General features: G+C 40.5%; 1 protein-coding gene across 6 annotated transcripts in view; it reads right to left on the bottom strand.

Moving 5' to 3' along the window:
* CCDC170 (coiled-coil domain containing 170) overlaps positions 1-20678 on the bottom strand; it is a 105595-nt gene that overhangs the window by 63857 nt on the left and 21060 nt on the right. The gene's annotated exons all lie outside the window — the stretch shown is intronic.

Genomic DNA, 20678 nt, shown 5'->3' with positions numbered 1-20678 from the left:
CAAAGCCCTTCACTGTGTAACAAGCGTTGTCATGACTCGTGTGTTTCGATCCACAAAATGCCAAACAAAACCTCCAGTGCACTTAGCAACAGCCAGTGTTTGCCAATCACAACATATCCAAGAAGATGGTAGGTATGTACTTCTGGGGAGAAAGCATAAAATGTTTAACTGGATCTAATAAGAGAACCACATCCTGTTCAGCCTCACTTAATATTCAGAAGTAACTTACCCACAGCAATAACCACCACAGCAGTATTTTCTAAAATAGGCCACATAAGGACCTTTGGTCACTTATGAGTGGTTTCAACCAAGATATGTACAGCACACGGTTTCATAAAATTCATTAGGAAAATAAGTTCTTCGATAGCTATGATTCTTTCTTTCAGTGACTAACATCCTTTTTCAGTAAATGATGTAATCATTCCATAACGTCATACCTCCTTCTTATGAACACATAGTGCCCACTGGACATAATATTAAAAGGCACGCAAGACCATTTTAGGCATGGCCCTTCATTTTAGGAGGTTACCCTCTAACACAGAACACTATCAAAAAGCATTTACATCTCCAAATGTGCACGGGTGAAAGAAACAACCCATTAAGATCTCATTACCTCTGATACTGGAACGGGACCCACATCAGGCAGACTCCTGATTATTGAGTTTAGAAGACAATTGTTGGGTTTAAATCACCCTTTAAATCAAGCAGACTGGAGATTATTCACCAACACATATTTACTGAAAACTTACTCAAGGTCAGGCACTGAGCTTACAGCCTACTAAGAAAAAAGAGCATTTACCAGACATCCTTAATGATGATTATATAATTACAAACTGAAATAAAAGCAAGGAAAGAAAGCGGAAAACAAAGGAAACTGACATATGATCAGAGAAGGAAGGAAAGATTTCCCTACAGAAGTGATGATTGAGTAGGCATTAAATAGGCAAGAGGGGGCACCTGGGTGACTCAGTTGGTTAAGCGCCAATTCTTGATATCAGCTCAGGTCATGATCTCAGGGTCATGAGATCGAGCCCTGAGCGCCCAGGGCTCCACACTGGGCACGGAGCCTGCTTAAGATTCTCTCTCTCCTTCTCCCTCTGTCCTTCTCCCTCACACAATGTGTGCTCTCAATACATTAAAGAAAGAAAGAAATAGCAGGAGGTACAGAAGCAGGTGCAACACACATCATTCAAATAGCCAGAAGTCTCAGCAAAGGTCCTGTGGCAGGATCGTGCTCTGTGTGGTCCATGATCTGAGCAAAGGCAGTGAGGCTGCAGGACGAGAGCAACTTAAGAACAGTGCCTTGACAGGCAGCTCTGAGCTCATTCACATATGTTAGTGCCACATCGGCACTACTCTTTTTCAGAATATTCCTGGCTACTCTAACTTATGCCTTCTGCCGTGTGAAATTTAGAATCAGCTTATCAAATTCCCAAAAATCCTGTTGGCATTTTTATTGGGATCAAGTTAATTTTACAAATAAGGAGTACTGACAACTTTTAAATACGGAGTCTTCCAACAGAAGTCCTTTTTTTTCCCCATTTGTTCGGGAATTCTTTTATGTCTTAGTAGCTGTGATGATTAATTTTATATGTCGGCTTGACTGGGCCACAGGGCTTCCAGATACTTGGTTCAATATATTCTGGTTATGTCTGTGAGAGTGTTCCTGGTGAGGTTAGCATTTGAATCGGTAGAAGACTAAAGCGGATTGCCCTCCCCGGCGCGGGTGGGTCTCATCCAATCCTCTGAAGGCCTGAATAGAACAAAGAGGCTGAGTAAGGATTCTCTGTCAGACTGTCTTCAAGCTGGGACATCGGTCTTCCCCTACCTTTGGACTGAGACTCAGATAGGGGCTTACTCCGGCTCTCCTGGATCTCCGGCATGCTGACTGCAGATCTTGAGATATCTCAGCCTCCATTATGCACGAACCAATCCCTTATCATAAATCTTCATGTATATATTCTCTCTCTCTCTCTCTCCCCCTGGAGAGAAAACCCTGGAGAACCCACCTGAGCCCTAGAAACACCTCTGTGCTAAGAAGGCTCTGAAGCGTGCCACAGAAAGCCATTCCTTCAAGACGCTCTGGGAGAGCTTGACTGAGAGGAAATGAATGGCAGTGGCATGAGAGGACGACAGGGACATGGAGAGACCATGCAAAAGCTGAAAGAAGAATACGTGAATGTATTTCTTTATGACTAAGCTCTTCCCTCTTAGCTCTGAAGTCACCCTATATAGATCCTTATGCAGTGTTCATAGCCGTCTCCTAGATACCTCCTGTTTGGTTTGGAATACTTCTTTCATCTGAGTCAAGAGCTTGGTTGTTGTCATGGCTCTTTATTTTCTGGGTTTGTGATGGTTTTCTACTTTATTACACTGCGCTCAGAGCACATCGATTGCATTCTGGGCTGATGCTCACTGGCGTACCCCAGTGTGGTGGACCAGCGTCCACTCTGGATTGGGTCTATTCGGACTGGAAAGTGCTTTGGTACGTGAGCCGTTAACTATTTTCCCCCCATCATCCTTGTCTATGTTATTTCTACTTCAGGGAATTTATTGAGGTTTTGTGAATGCTCAATTTTATGAAAGTCTTATGGGTACTCGAAAAGAGGGTGCCTTTTCTATCTTTGGGGCTTGGAGCTCAACATCTATCAGTTAGATAGATCTACCTTACTCATTATTTTCATTGGGCACTCCTAGCCCAGCCTCATTTATTTTTTTATTTTTTTTATTTTTTAAAATTTACATCAAATTAGTTAGCATATAGTGCAACAATGATTTCAGGAGATTCCTTAGTGCCCCTTACCCATTTAGCCCATCCCCCCTCCCACAACCCCTCCAGTAACCCTCAGTTTGTTCTCCATATTTATGAGTCTCTTCTGCTTTGTCCCCCTCCCTGTGTTTATATTTTTATTTCCCTTCCCTTATGTTCGTCTGTTTTGTCTGTTAAAGTCCTCATATGAGTGAAGTCATATGATTTTTGTCTTTCTCTAATTTCACTTAGCATAATACCCTCCAGTTCCATCCACGTACTTGCAAATGGCAAGACTTCATTCTTCTTGATTGCCGAGTAATACTCCATTGTATATCTATACCACATCCTCTTTATCCATTCATCCATCGATGGGCATTTGGGCTCTTCCCATACTTTGGCTGTTGCTGATAGTGCTGCTATAAACATGCGGGTGCATGTGTCCCTTCGAAACAGCACACCTGTATCCCGTGGATAAATGCCTAGCAGTGCAACTGCTGGGTCGTAGGTAGTTCTGTTTTTAGGTTTTTGAGCCTAGCCTCATTTCTATCCTTTACTCTGTCATGAGCTGAGTCCAACCTCCCATTACTACTGTAATTCTCTATTACCTTGTAGCTCTTGTTCTCTTGCCTCAGGAACACTGGTGCTGAGTTGGTGCAAAGATTCAGAACTTGATCTTCATTGCAAATTGTACCATACAGCATCGTAACATGCCATTACTCATTTCACTTACTCCTTTCTTGCTCTGAATCCAGCCTTTTCTGATAATAAGACCGTGATCCCTGATTTCTTTTTGTTTGCATTTGCCTACATACACCTTTGTTCCCCATTTTTATTTTCAGCCTTTCTGGATCACTTCGTTTGAGATGTCTCATATGTAATAAGGTTAGTTTTGGCTTTGTGATCGATCCTAACATTCTTTTTCCCCAGCCTGGATGACTCTACTTTATATGTGTTAACGTGACAGATAAGTTTGGTCTTAGTTCTGCCGCATTCTTTTATGTTATGCTTCTTGTTTTTATCACTCTTTCAAAATCCTTCACCACAAATCTGTTTGCTTTGCTTTGTTTTGTCTGATAACCGGGAAGGTTTGTATCTTTGTTCTAGTTTTGAATTTATAACTATAACTTTAAATAATACCTTTAACATCAGCTAATTCATGATAACAGCATATCTTCTCTTCCTTGCCCCTTTCGTCCCTCCCTCACAACTTCTAATTTTTTATTTTTATTTTTTTGAGAGAGAGAGAGCACACAAGTTAGGGAAGGAGGAAAGGAAGAGGGAGAGAGAGAATCCCAAGCAGGTTCCACAGCGAGCAGGGAGCCCAACACAGGGCCCATGGCGGGGCTCCATCCATGACCCTGGGATCATGACCTGAGCTGACATCAAGAGTCAGATCTCCTCTCCTTGTTTGCTGCATCTTTCTTGAAGTCCTGAATCTCTGCTTTCTGAACATGTTTCCGGTACGTGTTGGCTTTACTCGATTGTTCTATGCATGATGAATGTTTCGTCACGTCTCTTCCCATCACAGCAACGGTCTTCTAGTAGGTATTCTTCATCTATCATATCTGGGGAGCAGGAATCTTGTCATATGTTTTTTAACATATTTTTTAATGTTTGCTTATTTATTTTGAGAGAGAGAGAGCACGTGTGAGGGAGCAGAAAAGGGGCAGAGAGGAAGGGAGAGAGAATCCCAAGCAGTCTCCACCCTCAGCATGGAGACTGACGTGGGGCTCTGTCTCTCAAACCTTGAGATCACAACCTGAGCCAAACCAAGAGAGCGGCGGCTTCACCGACTGAGCCACCCAGGCGCCCAGGGATGTTGCTCTATCTTTAAATAACTCCTGTGTTGTTTCCTTTTCGATTGCTCATTAGAAGGTGAGTGCTTGCTGGGCCGCCTGTGGAAGAGGTCTGTGTGCATACAGGGATGGGAATGTAGTGTCACGTTCTAGACAAGAAGGAGTTTCCCTACGACACAGGATTTGTGTATAACTGCATTAGACCCATCTTTCATTCCAGCCCGTGCACAGAGGCAACCAGAGGGCTTATCACTATGCAGACTCTCCATGCGCCCCCTGCTCTGCAGCTGCCTACAAATCTGGCTCCTGGCGTGATTTGTATTTGGCCCTCCCGCTCCTACTTTTTGGAAACCGAGCAGGTGCAGAGAAGCTCCAGCGGCCGGTCCACATACCTCCATCCTCTCTTGCAAACAAGAGATTTCCACTTGACTCCTCTGAATCAGCCACTCACCTTGGCAAAATAGGCTTTCCCAGCTCTTCCTACCCTCTGCAGCGATGCTCCCAGTGCTCCCCCGGCCCCTCCCCTCAACCCCTGCTGCTTTGGAAAGACCTGCCGCCTACTTCATGTTACAAGATTCCAGCCATCTCCTGGATGTACCCAAAGTGGAACTTGTTTCTCACTTTCCTTGTCACTTGTGGCTAATTTCCAGGAATAGAAGGGAGAAATGCTATCTGCATGCCACCACTTTTAAACTAGAAGTACCTACCTAGACAGGTTGGTTTTTTTTTTGTTTGGTTTTTTTTTCATTTTTTTTAACTAAATGGTCTTAGAGGCATTAGGAAAAAATGCCCTTTTAAAAATTCTCATTTTGAAAAAAAAATCTAATTAAAACAATGTGATATCCAGCAGGAAATCAACAGAAAGATCCATAGAAACGCCAGGAACAGTCTTTAGTCTCTGTGCTCAGAAGAATTTAGGGTATGAAAAAAAGAGGCATTATAAATAGAGGGGGGCGGGGAGGGTGGAAATATTGGTTAATAAATAGTGAAGCTAGGGGCGCCTGGGTGGCTCAGTAGGTTAAGTGTCCAACTCTTTTTTTTTTTTTTTTAACGTTTTATTTATTTTTGAGACAGAGACATAGCATGAATGGGGGAGGGGCAGAGAGAGAGGGAGACACAGAATCGGAAGCAGGCTCCAGACTCTGAGCCATCAGCCCAGAGCCCGACGCAGGGCTCGAACTCACGGACCGCGAGATCGTGACCTGAGCCGAAGTAGAACGCTCAACCGACTGAGCCACCCAGGCGCCCCTTAAGTGTCCAACTCTTAATCTCAGTTCAGTTCTTGACCTCAGGGTCGTGAGTTCAAACCCTATGTTGGGCTCTGCATCCAGTGTGAAGCCTACTGAAAGAAAGAAAGAAAGAAAGAAAGAAAGAAAGAAAGAAAGAAAGAAAGAAAGAAAGAAAGAAAGAGAGAGAGAGAGAGAGAGAGAGAGAGAGAGAAAGAAAGAAAGAAAGAAAGAAAGAAAGAAAGAAAAGAAAGAAGAGAGAGAGAAAGAGAGAGAAAGAGAGAAAAGAAAAGAAAAGAAAAAAGAAAAAAGGAAAGGAAAGAAAGAAAGAAAGAAAGAAAGCAAGCAAGCACCTAGGTGGGGGTTAAGCGTCTGACTTGGGCCCAGGTCATGATCTCACAGTTCATGAGTTCAAGCCCCGCATCAGGCTCTGTGCTGACAGCTCGGAGCCTGGAGCCTGCTTCAGATTCTATGCGTGTGTGTCTCTCTCTGTCCCTCCCCCACTTGGGCTCTCTCTCTCTCTCAAAAATAAACATTTTAAAAAATTTTTAAAAATAAAAGATAGGCTTGAAGCACTGAATATTAAAAATGCAACCATAAAAAGTATTATATAAATTTATACGTATCTATCTGGAGAAGGATTTTCAAAGCATAGAAGCAATGAAAGAATATCAAAGAAAAAAACTCACATATGACAACAAAACCTTAAAACTTCTATACATTAGGGGTGCCTGGATGGCTCAGTCATGATCTCACGGTTTCAAGCCCCACATCAGGCTCTGAGCTGGGCAAGGAGCCTACTTAAGATTTTCCCTCCCTCTCCCTCTGCCCTTCCCCTGCTCATGTACTCTCACTCTAAAAAAAAACAACAACAAAAATTACAAAAAATACCCTAGAGAAAAACCATATAAAAGAACTAACAATTAACAGAAGAACTAGAAATGACTTATAAATGAGAAGTATAGTACTTCACTGGTCATCAATTAAATACAAATTATACTATCAGTTAGCTATTATTTCTGATCTTTAATATTGACATGTTAAATATACTTAATCAAGTGTACTATGAGATAGTTCTAAAAAAAAAAAAAAGGAGTGAAAGAGTTCTACGAGAAATACATGTTACACACTGCTCATAGAAAGATAAGCTGGCACAAATTTTCCGGAAAAAAACTGGCAGTGTGTATCAATGAAATTTAAATTAATACTATTTGCCCCAGTGAGTTGCCTTCTTACAATCTCATCTAAATAAATGGAAATACACCCAAAGATTAAATACAAATATATTCAGAGAAAGTCATTAGCAAAATGTTCCAAAAATACTCAACAACAAAATCACAGAAACAATTAGAGCTCTGGAACAGAAGTGTGTTAACATGAAGAAAAGAAGAAAAATAAAATGTTATATTCACACAATAAAGTTATATTCAGTCATTAAAAACCATGTCGCTGGAGAATCTTTATGATAGGGTAAAATGCAATATAATTTTTAGTGAAAAAGACAAAATATAAAGTTACACATACAGTTTCATCCCAGTCATGTACAAAAACCTAGAGGTATAGATCACTAAACATCAGGCTAAAAGAAATTGTTTCACGTATATCAAACAAAGGATTAAAACGTAGAATATTTTGAACACCTACAAATTAATAAGAAAATCACGACAATAAAAATGAGTATGTACATAAATCAAGAATTCTCATTAAGAGAAATACAAATGGCCAAAAAATACACGAAAAGATGCTCCAACATCCATAACAATCAGGGAAATAAGACTTAAAACAAAGACACACCATTTTTGGTATATCGGTTTGGAAAAAATAAAAGGTTTGATAATGTCAAGTGTTAGCAAAATGTGAGGAAAGGGTTATCTTCATATGTAGCTGCCAGGAATACGAAATGGTTAAACACTTTTGATAGTCTCACTAGTTTCACTGTATTAAAATCAATGTATTACATCTATTAAAGGCAAATACCATCAGGCCCAGCAGCTCTGTTCTCTCCACAGGAAAAATGCTCATACATGTACATAAAAATATGCATAAGGATATTCATTATACCATTATTTGTAATAGAAAAAAGGGAAGGGAGGAGGGCTGAAACCATATAAATTCCCACTGACAGGGCAATTACTAAAACAAGGCATGTCCAGGGGCACCTGGGTGGCTCAGTCAATTGAGTGTCCAACTTCAGCCCAGGTCATGATCTCACGGTCCATGAGTTCAAGCCCCGTGTCGGGCTCTGTGTTGACAGCTCAGAGCCTGGAGCCTGCTTCCGATTCTGCGTCTCCCGCCCCCTCCCCCGCTCATGCTCTGTCTCTCTCTCTCTCTCTGTCTCTCTCAAAAATAAAGATTTAAAAAATTTATCAAAAAAAAACCAAGGCATTTACATATGGTGCAACACACAGTATGAGCTATGTATGTTTGAACATAATATTATCTCTAAGATATACTGTTGAATAAAAAATAAGAGAGTGTAGATCCACGGCTTGATACTCTTTTTCATAAAACATATAAAGAGGGGAATATACTATGTATTTTCTATAAATATATTTAGAGGGAAAAAAAAGAAAGTGGTCTGAGAGCATACCCATCACCTCAATAACAATACAGTACTTACCTCTGGAGGTAACACAAGAATTAGGGCTGGGGGTGAAGAGAACACAGTGGTTTGTTTTTTTCAAGACGGGTGTATTTATGCACTATTTGCACAATTAAATATAATTTAAAGAAAAGAAAAATACTGGAAAGAAAATGTTAACTGTAGTTATCTTTTAGTTATAGAACTGTTATTTTCCTTATTCTGTATTCCCATATTATCCAAATCCTTGACGATGACCACATATTACTTTCATAATCAGAATAAATGTCTCCCCCTTAAATTAAGAAAAAAAAAAAAGGAGCAAGGACAAGGACAGACAAAAATCACCAACCCTACTATCAAGTGTCTTTATGAGGAACGTGAGCACAGAGAAGCCACTCTAGGCAGCACAGGCGACTCAACCCATGTGACAGCAGACACTTCAGGGGGTTTGCTCTCTTAATTTAAGCCTTTGTGTAATGAGCAAAATTTTGTGAAAATTCTTCAACTTCTTCTATAAGTATTAAATAATCTTCACTTTCAAAAAACTAATTTTCCCCTATTCAAAATGGCAAGATTAAAAATTCACCCATTTGTCCTCACATGAGGACAATCTAAGTTATTAGGTATCTCTCAGCTAACCCAGGAAGCAATTTTATATTAATTTTAGAAAGCCGACTACATATTATTTGATGCTACTACCGATATTATTATGATAATGATCGAAATTGCCTCACAGGGTGGCTCACAGTCTTTTCAGAAAAAAGGGTGGTTTCAAAGCTCAATGGCATAGAGAAGAGATAAGCTTATTCATAATTTAGTACCCAATGTGCCCAATTATCTGACCTGGGGACACCGTCTTGGGCCAGTCTTGCTACTATGATATTTAGTTGTCTTATTATCCCACGGACAAAAAAATGAGAAGAAAATCACTGCCTACCTCTGACACACAAAAGCTCCTAATCCATTCCTATCTCCCTCTCCCATAACCAATCTTTCCTTTTTTTCCCAGCATTATTCCATGCTCCAGCGCACAAATGTGTGACTGAGGCTCTCCCAGTATGGGATGCTTCCGGTAGACTCTCTCTGTCTCTCTCTCTCTCTCTGTGTCTCTCTCTCCCCACTCTTCAAGCTTCCAGTGCTGTCCCAGTAAGCAATCCCTTCTAAGACCCTTTCCCCTACTCTCCAACTTCTTTTCACCAAGTGGTTTCTTCCCTAATTTACAGTGCATAAATTAAGTTTTGCGAATTGCATTCCTCCCGCATAATCAATGCTCCAGTCAATTTTTGACCACTCATCAGTTCTTCTCCCTAATTTGAGGGACTTTCCTGGTCCTCCTGCTTTTCTTTCTTTGCATATGTGGATCTGGTCTCTGGGTCTCACTGGTGCCTGCAGGGCATAGTGTGAGGGGTGTGGAATCCAGGAAACAGATCTGAGTATCTGCATCTTAGCAGTTGTGGGAAAAGTTTTAGCGAAGACATTTCTACACAAAATCAAGTGTTGTGGAAAAGCTGATTATTTTTACATTATTTTCCAATCTTTTGCCTCTCGGATGTCACTCTTATTCGCTAATTCAACTTCTGGGGAGCATGACAGAGTGGGAGGACCCTACACTCACCTCATCCCACGAATACAAGTAGATACAGTCACATCAGTGTAAATAACCCAGAAAATCATCCAAAGACTAACTGAACAGATTCTCCACAGTTAACTGTAGGGAAGAGGTCACATGGAAGAGGACAGGAAGCACAGAAATCAGGAGTAAAGAGACCTGCAGGACTGTCCCCAGAAGGAAGGGATACCATAGGTGCAGAGAGAGGGGAGAAACAGACTCTCGCATGAGGGAGCCTACATGGGGAAGACGAATCCCCATAACATTTGGCTTTGAAAACCAGAGAGGCCAAATTTCACAATTTCTTACAATCGATGGGGTTTAAAACCTGGAACTTTAAAAACCTGGAACTTTAAAAAATCAGCAGGCTGTAGGAGAGCCAGGAGCACAAAAGGAAACTGAGTCCCTGCCCTTAAAGAGACAGCACAACAAATAACCCCTGCAGAGATATAGCATGGAAGCAGGAATTTAAAAAACGCCTGGGGTATACGGAAGGGAGATTTGTTTACTAATTTCAGAGTATGTGCTAGTGGGGCAGGAATCACTGGGAGACTTCTCTAGGAACAAAGGAAGTGGTGTTACCATTTTCCTCCCCCACGCCTCACCATAAGCACAGGAACACCTGCGGAAACCATCCCTGGGCCAACACTCTAGCTACCTAATTTGCTAAAGGTGTGCCCTGCCCTCACGTTTTCCTGCAGATCCAGGCCTGCCTCAGTCCTGGGGCCTGCAGGTCCCCTCCCACAGATGCCCAGTGTAAACCTTGCTAACACCACACATCCAGCCACTGCAGGCTTCTGCGAACCCACCTCCTCCAACCCAGTCTGCCTCGGTCCTAGCAGCTGGTGCAGACCTTGCCAGTACTGTGCACCCTGCCTTCACATTCTCCTGAAGTTCAGTGCTACTGCACCTCTGATAAATGCCTGGTATGACAACTTAAGCTCAATGTGACTTCAGACTGGCCAACTAACACCACAAAAACCACACACTGCCCACCACAATAGGCAAAGAGAGCCATTACAGATGACTGGTCTAAAAGCAAAAGGGGCTCAGCCACAACAGAAGGGCAAACAGCACACATAGGAGACACCCCTTTAGTGCCAGGTTCTGGTAAACAGGGGAAACTGCACCACAGGGCACTACAGGACTGCTTCTTCATAAGGCCACCACTTTTAAGAGCAGGAGATGTAGCTGACTTTCCTAACACATAGGAACAGACACAGAGAGTTAGACAAAATGAGGAGGCAGAGGAATATGTTCCAAATGACAGAACAGGATAAGATCACAGAGACCTAAACAAAACAGAGATAATATATATGCCTGATAAAGAATTTAAAGTAATGGTCATAAAGATATGGGCACTGGACTTGAAAGAAGAGTGAAGGATCTCAATGAGACCCTCAACAAAGAGACTGATAACATTAAAAAGAACCAGTCAGAGATGAAGAACTCGATAACAGAAATTAAAAGTACACTGCATGGAATAAATAGTAGACTAGAGGAAGTAGAACTATCAGTGACCTGGAAGACAGAGTAATGGAAAGTAAACAAGCTGAACAGAAGAGAGAAAAAATAATAATAATAAATGAAAACAGAGGCACCTCGGTGGCTTAGTTAGTTGAGTGTCTGACTCAATTTCGGCTCAGGTCATAATCCCATGGTTGTGGAACTGAGCCCCTCATCGAGCTCCACACTGAGCATGGAGCCAGCTTGGGATTCTCCCCGCTCCCCCCCCCCAACCACTTGCCCTCTGCCCTTCCCTGCTCACACTCACATTCTCACTCTCTCAAAAATATATACATGTGTGTGTATATATATATTCTTAAAAACATGAAAATAGTCTTAGGGAACTCAAGTGACACCATTAAGCATAATAACATTCACATTACAGGGACCCCACAAGGAGAAGAGCGAGAAAAGGGGGCAGAAAATTTATTTGAAGAAATAATAGTTAAAAATTTCCCAAATCTGGGGAAGGAAACAGAAATCCAGATCTAGGAGGCACAAAGAACCCCCAACAACATCAACCAAAAGAAGTCCTCACCAAGACACATAGTAATTAAAATGGCAAAAAGTAGTGATAAGAGAGATTTTTAAAAGCAGCAAGAGAAAAGAAAATAGTTACATACAAGGGAAACACCATAAGGCTATTAGCTGATTTTTCAGCAGAGAATTTGCAGGCCAGAAGGAAATGGCATGATATATTCAAAGTGCTGAAAGAAAAAAACCTGCAGCCAAGCACACTCTATCCAGCAAGGCCATCATTCAGAATAGGAGAGACAAAGAGTTCCCAGACAAACAAAAGTTAAAGGAGTTCATGATCACTAACCAGCCCTACAAGAAATGTTAAAGGGTACTCTTTGAATAGAAGGAGGAGTAAGAAAAGTAAGAAACACAAAAGCTGTAAAAATAAGATGTGAAGTATGACACCCTATACCTAAAATGTGGTGGGATAGGAGTGAAGAATGAGTTCAAACTTAAGCGACCATCAACTTAACTGCTATATGCATGTTATATATAAACCTAATGGTAACCACAAACCAAAAACCAATAATAGATGTGCAAAAAATAAAGAGAAAGGAATCCAAGAAAGCCAGAAAACCATGAGAGAAGAGAGCAAGAGAAGAAAGGAACAAAGAAGGACTACAAAACCACCATAAAACAAGTAACAAAATGGCAATAAGTACCTACTTATCAATAATTACTTTGAATGTAAATGGACTAAACATTCCAGTCAAAGAATATAAGGTGACAGAATGGATTAAAGAAAAACAAGACCCATCTATATGCTGCCTATAAGAGATTCAGTTCAGACCTAAAGACAATGGAGACTGAAAGTGAAACGACAAAAAAACATTTACCATGCAAATGGAAGTGAAAAGAAAGCCAGGAGAGCAATAATGACATCAGACAAAACAGACTTTAAAACAAAGACTGTAACAAGAGACAAAAGAAGGACACTATATAATCATAAAGAGAACAATGCAAGAATATATAACAATTGTGAAAATTTATACACCCAACATGGAAGCACCCAAGTACATAAAGGAGATAATAACAAACATAAAGGAACTAATAGATAGTAATATAATAATAGTAGGAGACTTTAACACCCCACTCCCATCAATGAATAGATCATCCAAACAGAAAACCAACAAAGAAACGGTGGCTTTGAATGACACACTGGACCAGATGGATCTAATAGATATATTCATAACATTCTACCCTAAAACAGCAGAATAAATACACATTCTTTTCGAGAGCACATGAAACATTCTCCAGAATAGATCACATATTAGGCCACAAAACAAGTCTCAGCAAATTCAAGAAGATCAAGGTCACCATTCATCTTTTCTAACCACAATGCTAGGAAACTAGAAATCAACCAAAACAAAAAATCTGGAAAGAGCACAAATACATGGAGGTTAAATATCATGCTACTGACACTGAGGAGGGCACTTGCTGGGATGATCACTGGGTGTTGTATGTAAGCAATGAACCACGGGAATCTGCCCCAAAAACCAACAGCACACTTTACACACAGCATGTTAGCCAGTTTGGCAATAAATTATATTTTAAAAATAATAATAAAATAAAATAAAAATGCAAGAAAAAATATCACATACTAAACAATCAGTGGGTCAACCAAGAAATCAAAGAGGAAATCAAAAAAATATGTCAAGACAAATGAAGATGAACAACAGTTGAAAATCTTTGGGTTGTAGTAAAAGCTGTTTCAGGAGGGAAGTTTATATAGGTCGTTCTCTCACTTTTTTTTTTTTTTTTTTTTAGTGTATTTATCTGGTTTTGGTATCCAGGTAATGCTGGCCTCACGGAATGAATGTGGAAGCTTTCCTTCCTCTTCTTCAACAAGAAAAATCTCAAATGAACAATCTAATCTTACACTTAAAAGAGCTAGAAAAAGAACAAACAAAATGACTAGACGGAAGGAAACAGATCAGAGCAGAAATAAACGAAATAGAAACTAAAAAAAACAAAACATTCAATGAAACTGGGTGCTGGTTCCTTGAAAAGATCAACAAAATTGATAAACCTTTAGCCAGACTCATCCAAAAAAAGAGAGAGAGAGAACCAGAGAGAGAGAGGGGGAGAGGGGAGAGGGGAGAGGGGAGAGGGGAGAGGGGAGAGGGGAGAGGGAGAGGGAGAGGGAGAGGGAGAGGGAGAGGGAGAGGGAGAGGGAGAGGGAGAGGGAGAGGACTCAAACAAATCAGGAATGAAAGAGGAGAAATAACAACCAACACCACAGAAATACAAATGATTACAAGAGAATATTATGAAAATTATATGCCAACAAATTGGACAGCCTAGAAGAAGTGGATAAATTCTTAAAAACATATAACCTCCCAAAATTGAATCAAGAAGAAATAAAAAATTTGAACAGACCAGTTACCAGCAATGAAATTGAATCAGCAATCAAAAAACTCCCAACAAACCAAAGTCCAGGACCAGATGGCTTCACAGGCGTATTCTGCCAAACATTCAAAGAAAAGTTAATACCTATCCTTCTCAAAATATTCCAAAAAAACAGAAGAGGAAAAGAAAGCTTCCACATTCATTCTGTGAGGCCAGCATTACCCAGATACCAAAACCAGATAAATTACCAAACTGAATCCAACAATACATTAAAAAATCACTCACTACAATCAAGTGGGATTTATTCTTAGGGTGTAAGGGTGGTTCATTATTTGCAAAGAAAATGAAAAAACTAATTTGAAAAGATATACACATCCCTGTGTTTATTGCAGCATCATTTACAAGAGGCAAGATATGGAAGCAGCCTAAATGTCCACCAATAGATGAATGGATAAAGAAGATTTGTGTGTGTGTGTGTGTGTGTGTGTGTGTGTGTGTGTGTGTGTGTGTGTGAGAGAGAGAGAGAGAGAGAGAGATGGAATGTTATTCAGCCATAAAAAATAGTGAGATTTTTGCCATTTTCAACAACACAGATGGACCTAGAGGGTATAATGCTAAGTGAAATAAGTCAGACGGAGACAGACAAATACCATATGATTTCACTTCGAAGTGGAATTTAAAACACAAAACAAACACCTGAACAACCAAAAAACCAAACAGACTTTTAAATGCAGAGAACAAACGGATGGTTGCCAGAGGGGAGCTAGGAAGGGGGATGGATGAAATAGGTAAAAGGAATTAAGAAGTACAAAGTGACAGTTATAAAATAAGTAAGTCACAGAGATGAAAGGTACAGCCTAAGGAAAACAGTCAATAATATTATAACAACATTGCATGTGATAGAAGGTGACACCACTTACTGTGGTGAGCACTGAGAATTGTCAAATAACTATGCTGTACACCTGAAACTATTCTAACATTATGTGTCAACTACACCTTAATAATAAATTTTTTAAAGAACACAGTATATATGTATAGGAACAGTACTATAAAGAAATGTACCAAAATAGATCAGTAAGGTTTCTTTTTGATAATAAAAATTTTTAGTTGATTGCACAGACAGTTATTAAACACACTAGATAAAACAAGATGAGACTGAGGGCAGGAGTAGTAATTGGAATAAAAATTTCTGCCTTGGTGTCACACGAAAGCTTCACAGAAAAGCTAACTCCAACTCTTGTCATGTGAAGAAGGAGCCTGGGAAGGAGGTGGAAGGCACCAGGGGCATGAAACAGTTATGCTTCAAGATACATGGCTAGTTTAGACAAATCTAATTTTTCCATGTGACTGAAGTTTTGTCTAGATATTAGACACTGGTAAAGTGATCTGGCTGACTTAAGGAGTCTGTTTATTCCTCACCTTATCTAAGTGAATAGCTTTTGCACAGTGGGAGGGACCTGATCAGGTCTGCATGTCACTGTGTCTCCTTTGTGGCACTGAAAAGGTTAGATCAGTACAAAGGGAGATAGGAGAAAGGGAGATCAGCCAGGAGGCGACTGCATCCGCCTACATTTATTTTCAGATGAAGCTTTGGCAACTCCATTTTGAAGCCTAATGTTGAAATGCCTTACGATTATTACATACATTACATATGTGACATTTGAGGGCTTGGTAAGCTGGAGTTAGATAGAGGAGCCCTCTACCCTAAAGTAATAGGACATCCTTCACTAGTCTCAGCAGGAGGCTGGATCCAGATGATGAGGAATAAGGATAAGAAGTTCAGAAACACGTTTCTGACATTAACTAAATTAATGTTGTCAAATGGTATTCAGAGGCTCAGCTGAAGAATGTGCATTCATTCATGCTATGCTCTACTTGAAAATAATCCTTGACAAGCCAGAACCTCAGAGAGGTGTCTAACTTGGACCCCATCATTTTGACTCTACTATACAAGTGCTTTTACTGAACAAGGGCTCACATCATGCTTGCATTGTTTCATGGGTTTTGAAATTTGTCATGGTTTTCCCACGGTGAATAGGTGTGCTGTTACCAGGCAACTTGTTTGCTTTACCTTGTGGTCCAAGTAAATTGTAGGACTCCTGCTGATGCTCTTGGAAGACCTAAGTCAAACTGTGGTCCACCTCCTACAAGCGCACAGCACCAACAGCACGTGCATGATCCGCTTTCACATCCTCTGATTTTTTTTCCCTCTTTCCATACTTCTTTACTGTCATTTACTTACTTTCTTTTCTTTTTCATTTTTTTTAACATTGGATAAGAAATAAACCTGAGGGGCGCCTGGGTGGCTCAGTCAGTTCAGCGTCAGACTCTTGATTTCAGATCACATCATGATCCCAGGGTCATGGATAGAGGCCAACATTGGGCTCCATGCTGAGTGTGGAGCCTGCTTGGAATTCCCTCTCTCGCGCTCTCTCTCTCTCTCTCTGCCCCTTTGCCTCCCTCCCCCACTCATGCATGCTCACGCTCTGTCAGAAACAAAGAAAGAAAGAAAGAAAGAAAGAAAGAAAGAAAGAAAGAAAGAAAGAAAGAAAGAAAGAAAAGAAAGAAAGAAAGAAACCTGAAACTTTGGATGGAAGTTAGAAGTTCTCTGAGATCTAGACCTTTGGTAACCTGCAAAGATTATGGGAAACACTAGAAGGATGGGGATTTGCTTTTAGTTTATGATCCTGCCATGGTATAGAAGCTATTCAGTTACTGGGGAGTATGTTTCAGAACACCCACAGAGTCAAAAGGAAGGCAACTCTTCTCTTGGGGTTCTGACACACATACATCCATGGTTTTTGGTTTGTTAATGCTACTGGAGAAGGATAGGCTGAAATGGGGCATGGTGGAAGAATCTGTGGGCTTCCTAAACCAGCCCACTGCTGGAGCAGGGGGCTCAGTAGAAGTCAATCAGCTGATGGAATCTGGAATAGCAGATGAAAACTGGACAAGATCTGGAGTGAATCAAATGGGAGGACCAAAGTATTAGTAAGAACAGTCCTCCATCCATTCATTCACTTATTCCACAAATAATTATTGAGCGTTTTCATTGTGAGGTCCTGAGTAGGTGCTAAGGACAGCTTAGCAAACATCACAGTCTTCTGAGGGAGGGGGACATGAAATACGTAATTACATAATTTATCGCTTGCCATTGTGTTAAGTGCCGTGAAGTGAAAGCCTAGGCTGCGAGGGAGGATAGCTGAAAGACAGCAGTGGTCAGTGGGAGTTCTGATTGGTCAGGTTCTGCAGAAAATTGGAGGAACAATGGGTTAGGAAGACTTCTAAATTGCAAATAAGAAAAGAGTGAAGAAACTGCTATTAAAGTGAATATGCTGTCCGCTAGTTGGTTTTCTTCCTTGGCTCTGATCCCTCCTTCCATCTTCCCCAGCCGCCTCCTGCTGTGCCCCTGGGGGGCCTGCATGGAGGATGGGATGCAGGTCCTGGGGAGGTGGAGCCAGCTCAGGTTATACAGATTATAAACAGGCTCCCTGTTTCAGAAGGAAGAGCTCCCGAAATAGGAGTCTTCTCACTTCAGTCTGTCCTACTGAGCGTGCCAAAGACATCCTTTGCCTCTTCATTAAGCAACGAGAGTTGCTAAGCACTGAGGTTCAAGGTTTGAAATCGGCCATTAATCCAATCCATCCTGGACACAAAACAGAGAAAAATGAATTCTAAAAACTTAACTGTGGATCTTTTGTCTCCTTGCAGGGACTCTTACAGGAAGGTGAAACCTGATTTGAATTCTTTTGACAGTGAAAGCTGGAGGGATTGTCTGTTGCTAACATTTTCCTGCCATTTTCTTTTTTTTTTTAATATATATATATATATATATATATATATATATATATATATATTTTTTTTTTTTTTTTTTTTTTTTTTTTTTTTTTTTTAACAAGGCAGGCCTCTGTGGAGGCTTTGTTACCATCAGGAGTGTGTAGGCTGCACTTTGCGGCTTCCTTTTTACAGAACAATATTACTAGAAGTGATGAAGCAGCATGGTTTTTATTGGGTTTTGTTTGGGCCGAGTTAAGGGCCAGCCACCTTGGAAGAGAAAGCACTTAGTGCAATACACAAGCTATTTTAGGTCACTTTCCTTCTCTGGGCTTGTCCTTTATTAGTTGGAGATCTTTTTACAGTTAATGAAAACATTAAAAATCATTGAATTCTCTTTAATCCTTGAAGACACTATTCTGGCCATAATATTATTTATATTCTATTTATATTCTATTATATTCTATTATATAATATATTATATTCTATTATATTCCATTTATAATATTCTATTATATTCTATTTCTTTTCATGTGAACTTCCTGTCCCAAATGTAGTCAAAACGTTATAGTTGCTTAACAAACTCATTCCAAGTATTGCTGGGAACTCAACGATTCTTCTTTCTGCCTCTGCCTTCTTTGTGCATGCAGAGGTTCAAATTTGGGGTTTCCTGTTGACTCCACAGCCAGGAAGGAATGCAGAAACACAGTACTCAGTTTCTTAAGTCTGAAGATTAGGATGTGACAGTTGAGAACCTAGTAAACTGCACTCTTTAAACATACTACTTTCAGTTGTCTTTGACTTAATTAAGAAATTAATTTTAACATTAAAATTAACAGCCACTTTTTGTTTAAGAAATTAGAAGATGACAAATGTAGCTACAATTTCCTTTCTCCATGACCTCTTATTTTGACCTCTTCCTCCACTCCAGAGGTAATTATTAGATAAGTTTGGTAAGTATTCTTCAGACCATTAAAGGAATATCTTTTTGCATTTTTACTTATACCTAAAAAGATATATTATCTTATATAACATATATATTTTTTTTAATTTTTTTTATTTTTTTTTAACGTTTATTTATTTTTGAGACAGAGACAGAGCATGAACGGGGGAGGGGCAGAGAGAGAGGGAGACACAGAATCCGAAGCAGGCTCCAGGCTGTGAGCCATCAGCCCATAGCCCGACGCGGGGCTCAAACTCACGGACCGCGAGATCGTGACCTGAGCCGAAGTCGGACGCCCAGCCGACTGAGCCACCCAGGCGCCCCTTATATAACATACATTTTTCAACATAAATGACATCTGTTAGTTTTGCTCTCATTTACTTTATTTTAGAAACAGTATGTTTTTGGGGTGCCTGGGTGGCTCAGTCAGTTGAGTATCTGACTTTGGCTCAGGTCATTATCTCGTGGTTGGTGAGTTGGAGCCCCACATCAGGCTCTGTGCTGACAGCTCAGAGCCTGGAGTCTGCTTCGGATTCCCTATCTCCCCCTCTCTCTGCCCCTCCCCCACTTGCACACACGCACACTCTCTCTCTCTCTCTCTCAAAAATAAACATTAAAAATATTTTTTAAGGGGCGCCTGGGTGGCGCAGTCGGTTAAGCGTCCGACTTCAGCCAGGTCACGATCTCGCGGTCCGTGAGTTCGAGCCCCGCGTCAGGCTCTGGGCTGATGGCTCGGAGCCTGGAGCCTGTTTCCGATTCTGTGTCTCCCTCTCTCTCTGCCCCTCCCCCGTTCATGCTCTGTCTCTCTCTGTCCCAAAAATAAATAAAAAACGTTGAAAAAAAAAAAATTTTAAAAATAAAAATATTTTTTAAAACAGTATGTTTTTGATATCTATTCACGTTGCCCTAAACAGATAGTTCCGTGCTTTTAACTGCTTTTTAGATTCCCATCTTATGGATATACTATACTTGACCATGTCCTATACTGATGGACACCACCAACTGTGAACACTCACATAGAATTCAAAGGAGAATTGCACTCGTAGACTGTGTGCCAAAGTGCCTCCCACACTGGCAGGATCATTTTACAACGTCCATTCAATAAACCTACCTAGATGTACGTTTTAAATCATACACCACAGAAAAGCAATCATTGCCTCCAGATGTACTACCAGTTGTTTATTTGGCTGTAGAATTTCCTTTTCAGGCCTTAATTGCCTCATTTTCAGGTGAGGAAATAACAACAGTTCCTACTTGTGAATTGTTATAAAGAGTGAATGGAAATAGTCCCTGGCTCAGTGAGTCGGTTGGGATTTACATACATGCACACACACACACACACACACGCACACGCACACACGCGCGCACACACACACACACACATGCTGTATATGGGGTTTTTTTAAGAATTACATCAGGATGATATATATATATATATATATATACATACATCTTAGAATTACATCAGGATTAGTACTTAAAGCAAATCTCCCAAAGGTTTGACCTCTCAGGTTGTTTTTTTTTTAATTTTTAATGTTTGTTTATTTTTGATACATAGAGCATGAGCAGGGAAGGGGCAGAGAGAGAGAGGGAGACACAGAATCTGAAGTGGGCTCCAGG

The sequence above is a fragment of the Neofelis nebulosa genome, chromosome 6 (assembly GCF_028018385.1).
Source record: "Neofelis nebulosa isolate mNeoNeb1 chromosome 6, mNeoNeb1.pri, whole genome shotgun sequence".
Taxonomy (NCBI): Eukaryota; Metazoa; Chordata; class Mammalia; order Carnivora; family Felidae; genus Neofelis; species Neofelis nebulosa.
Note: the sequence above shows the minus strand (reverse complement) of the source record. Positions and strands in the feature narration are given on the sequence as shown.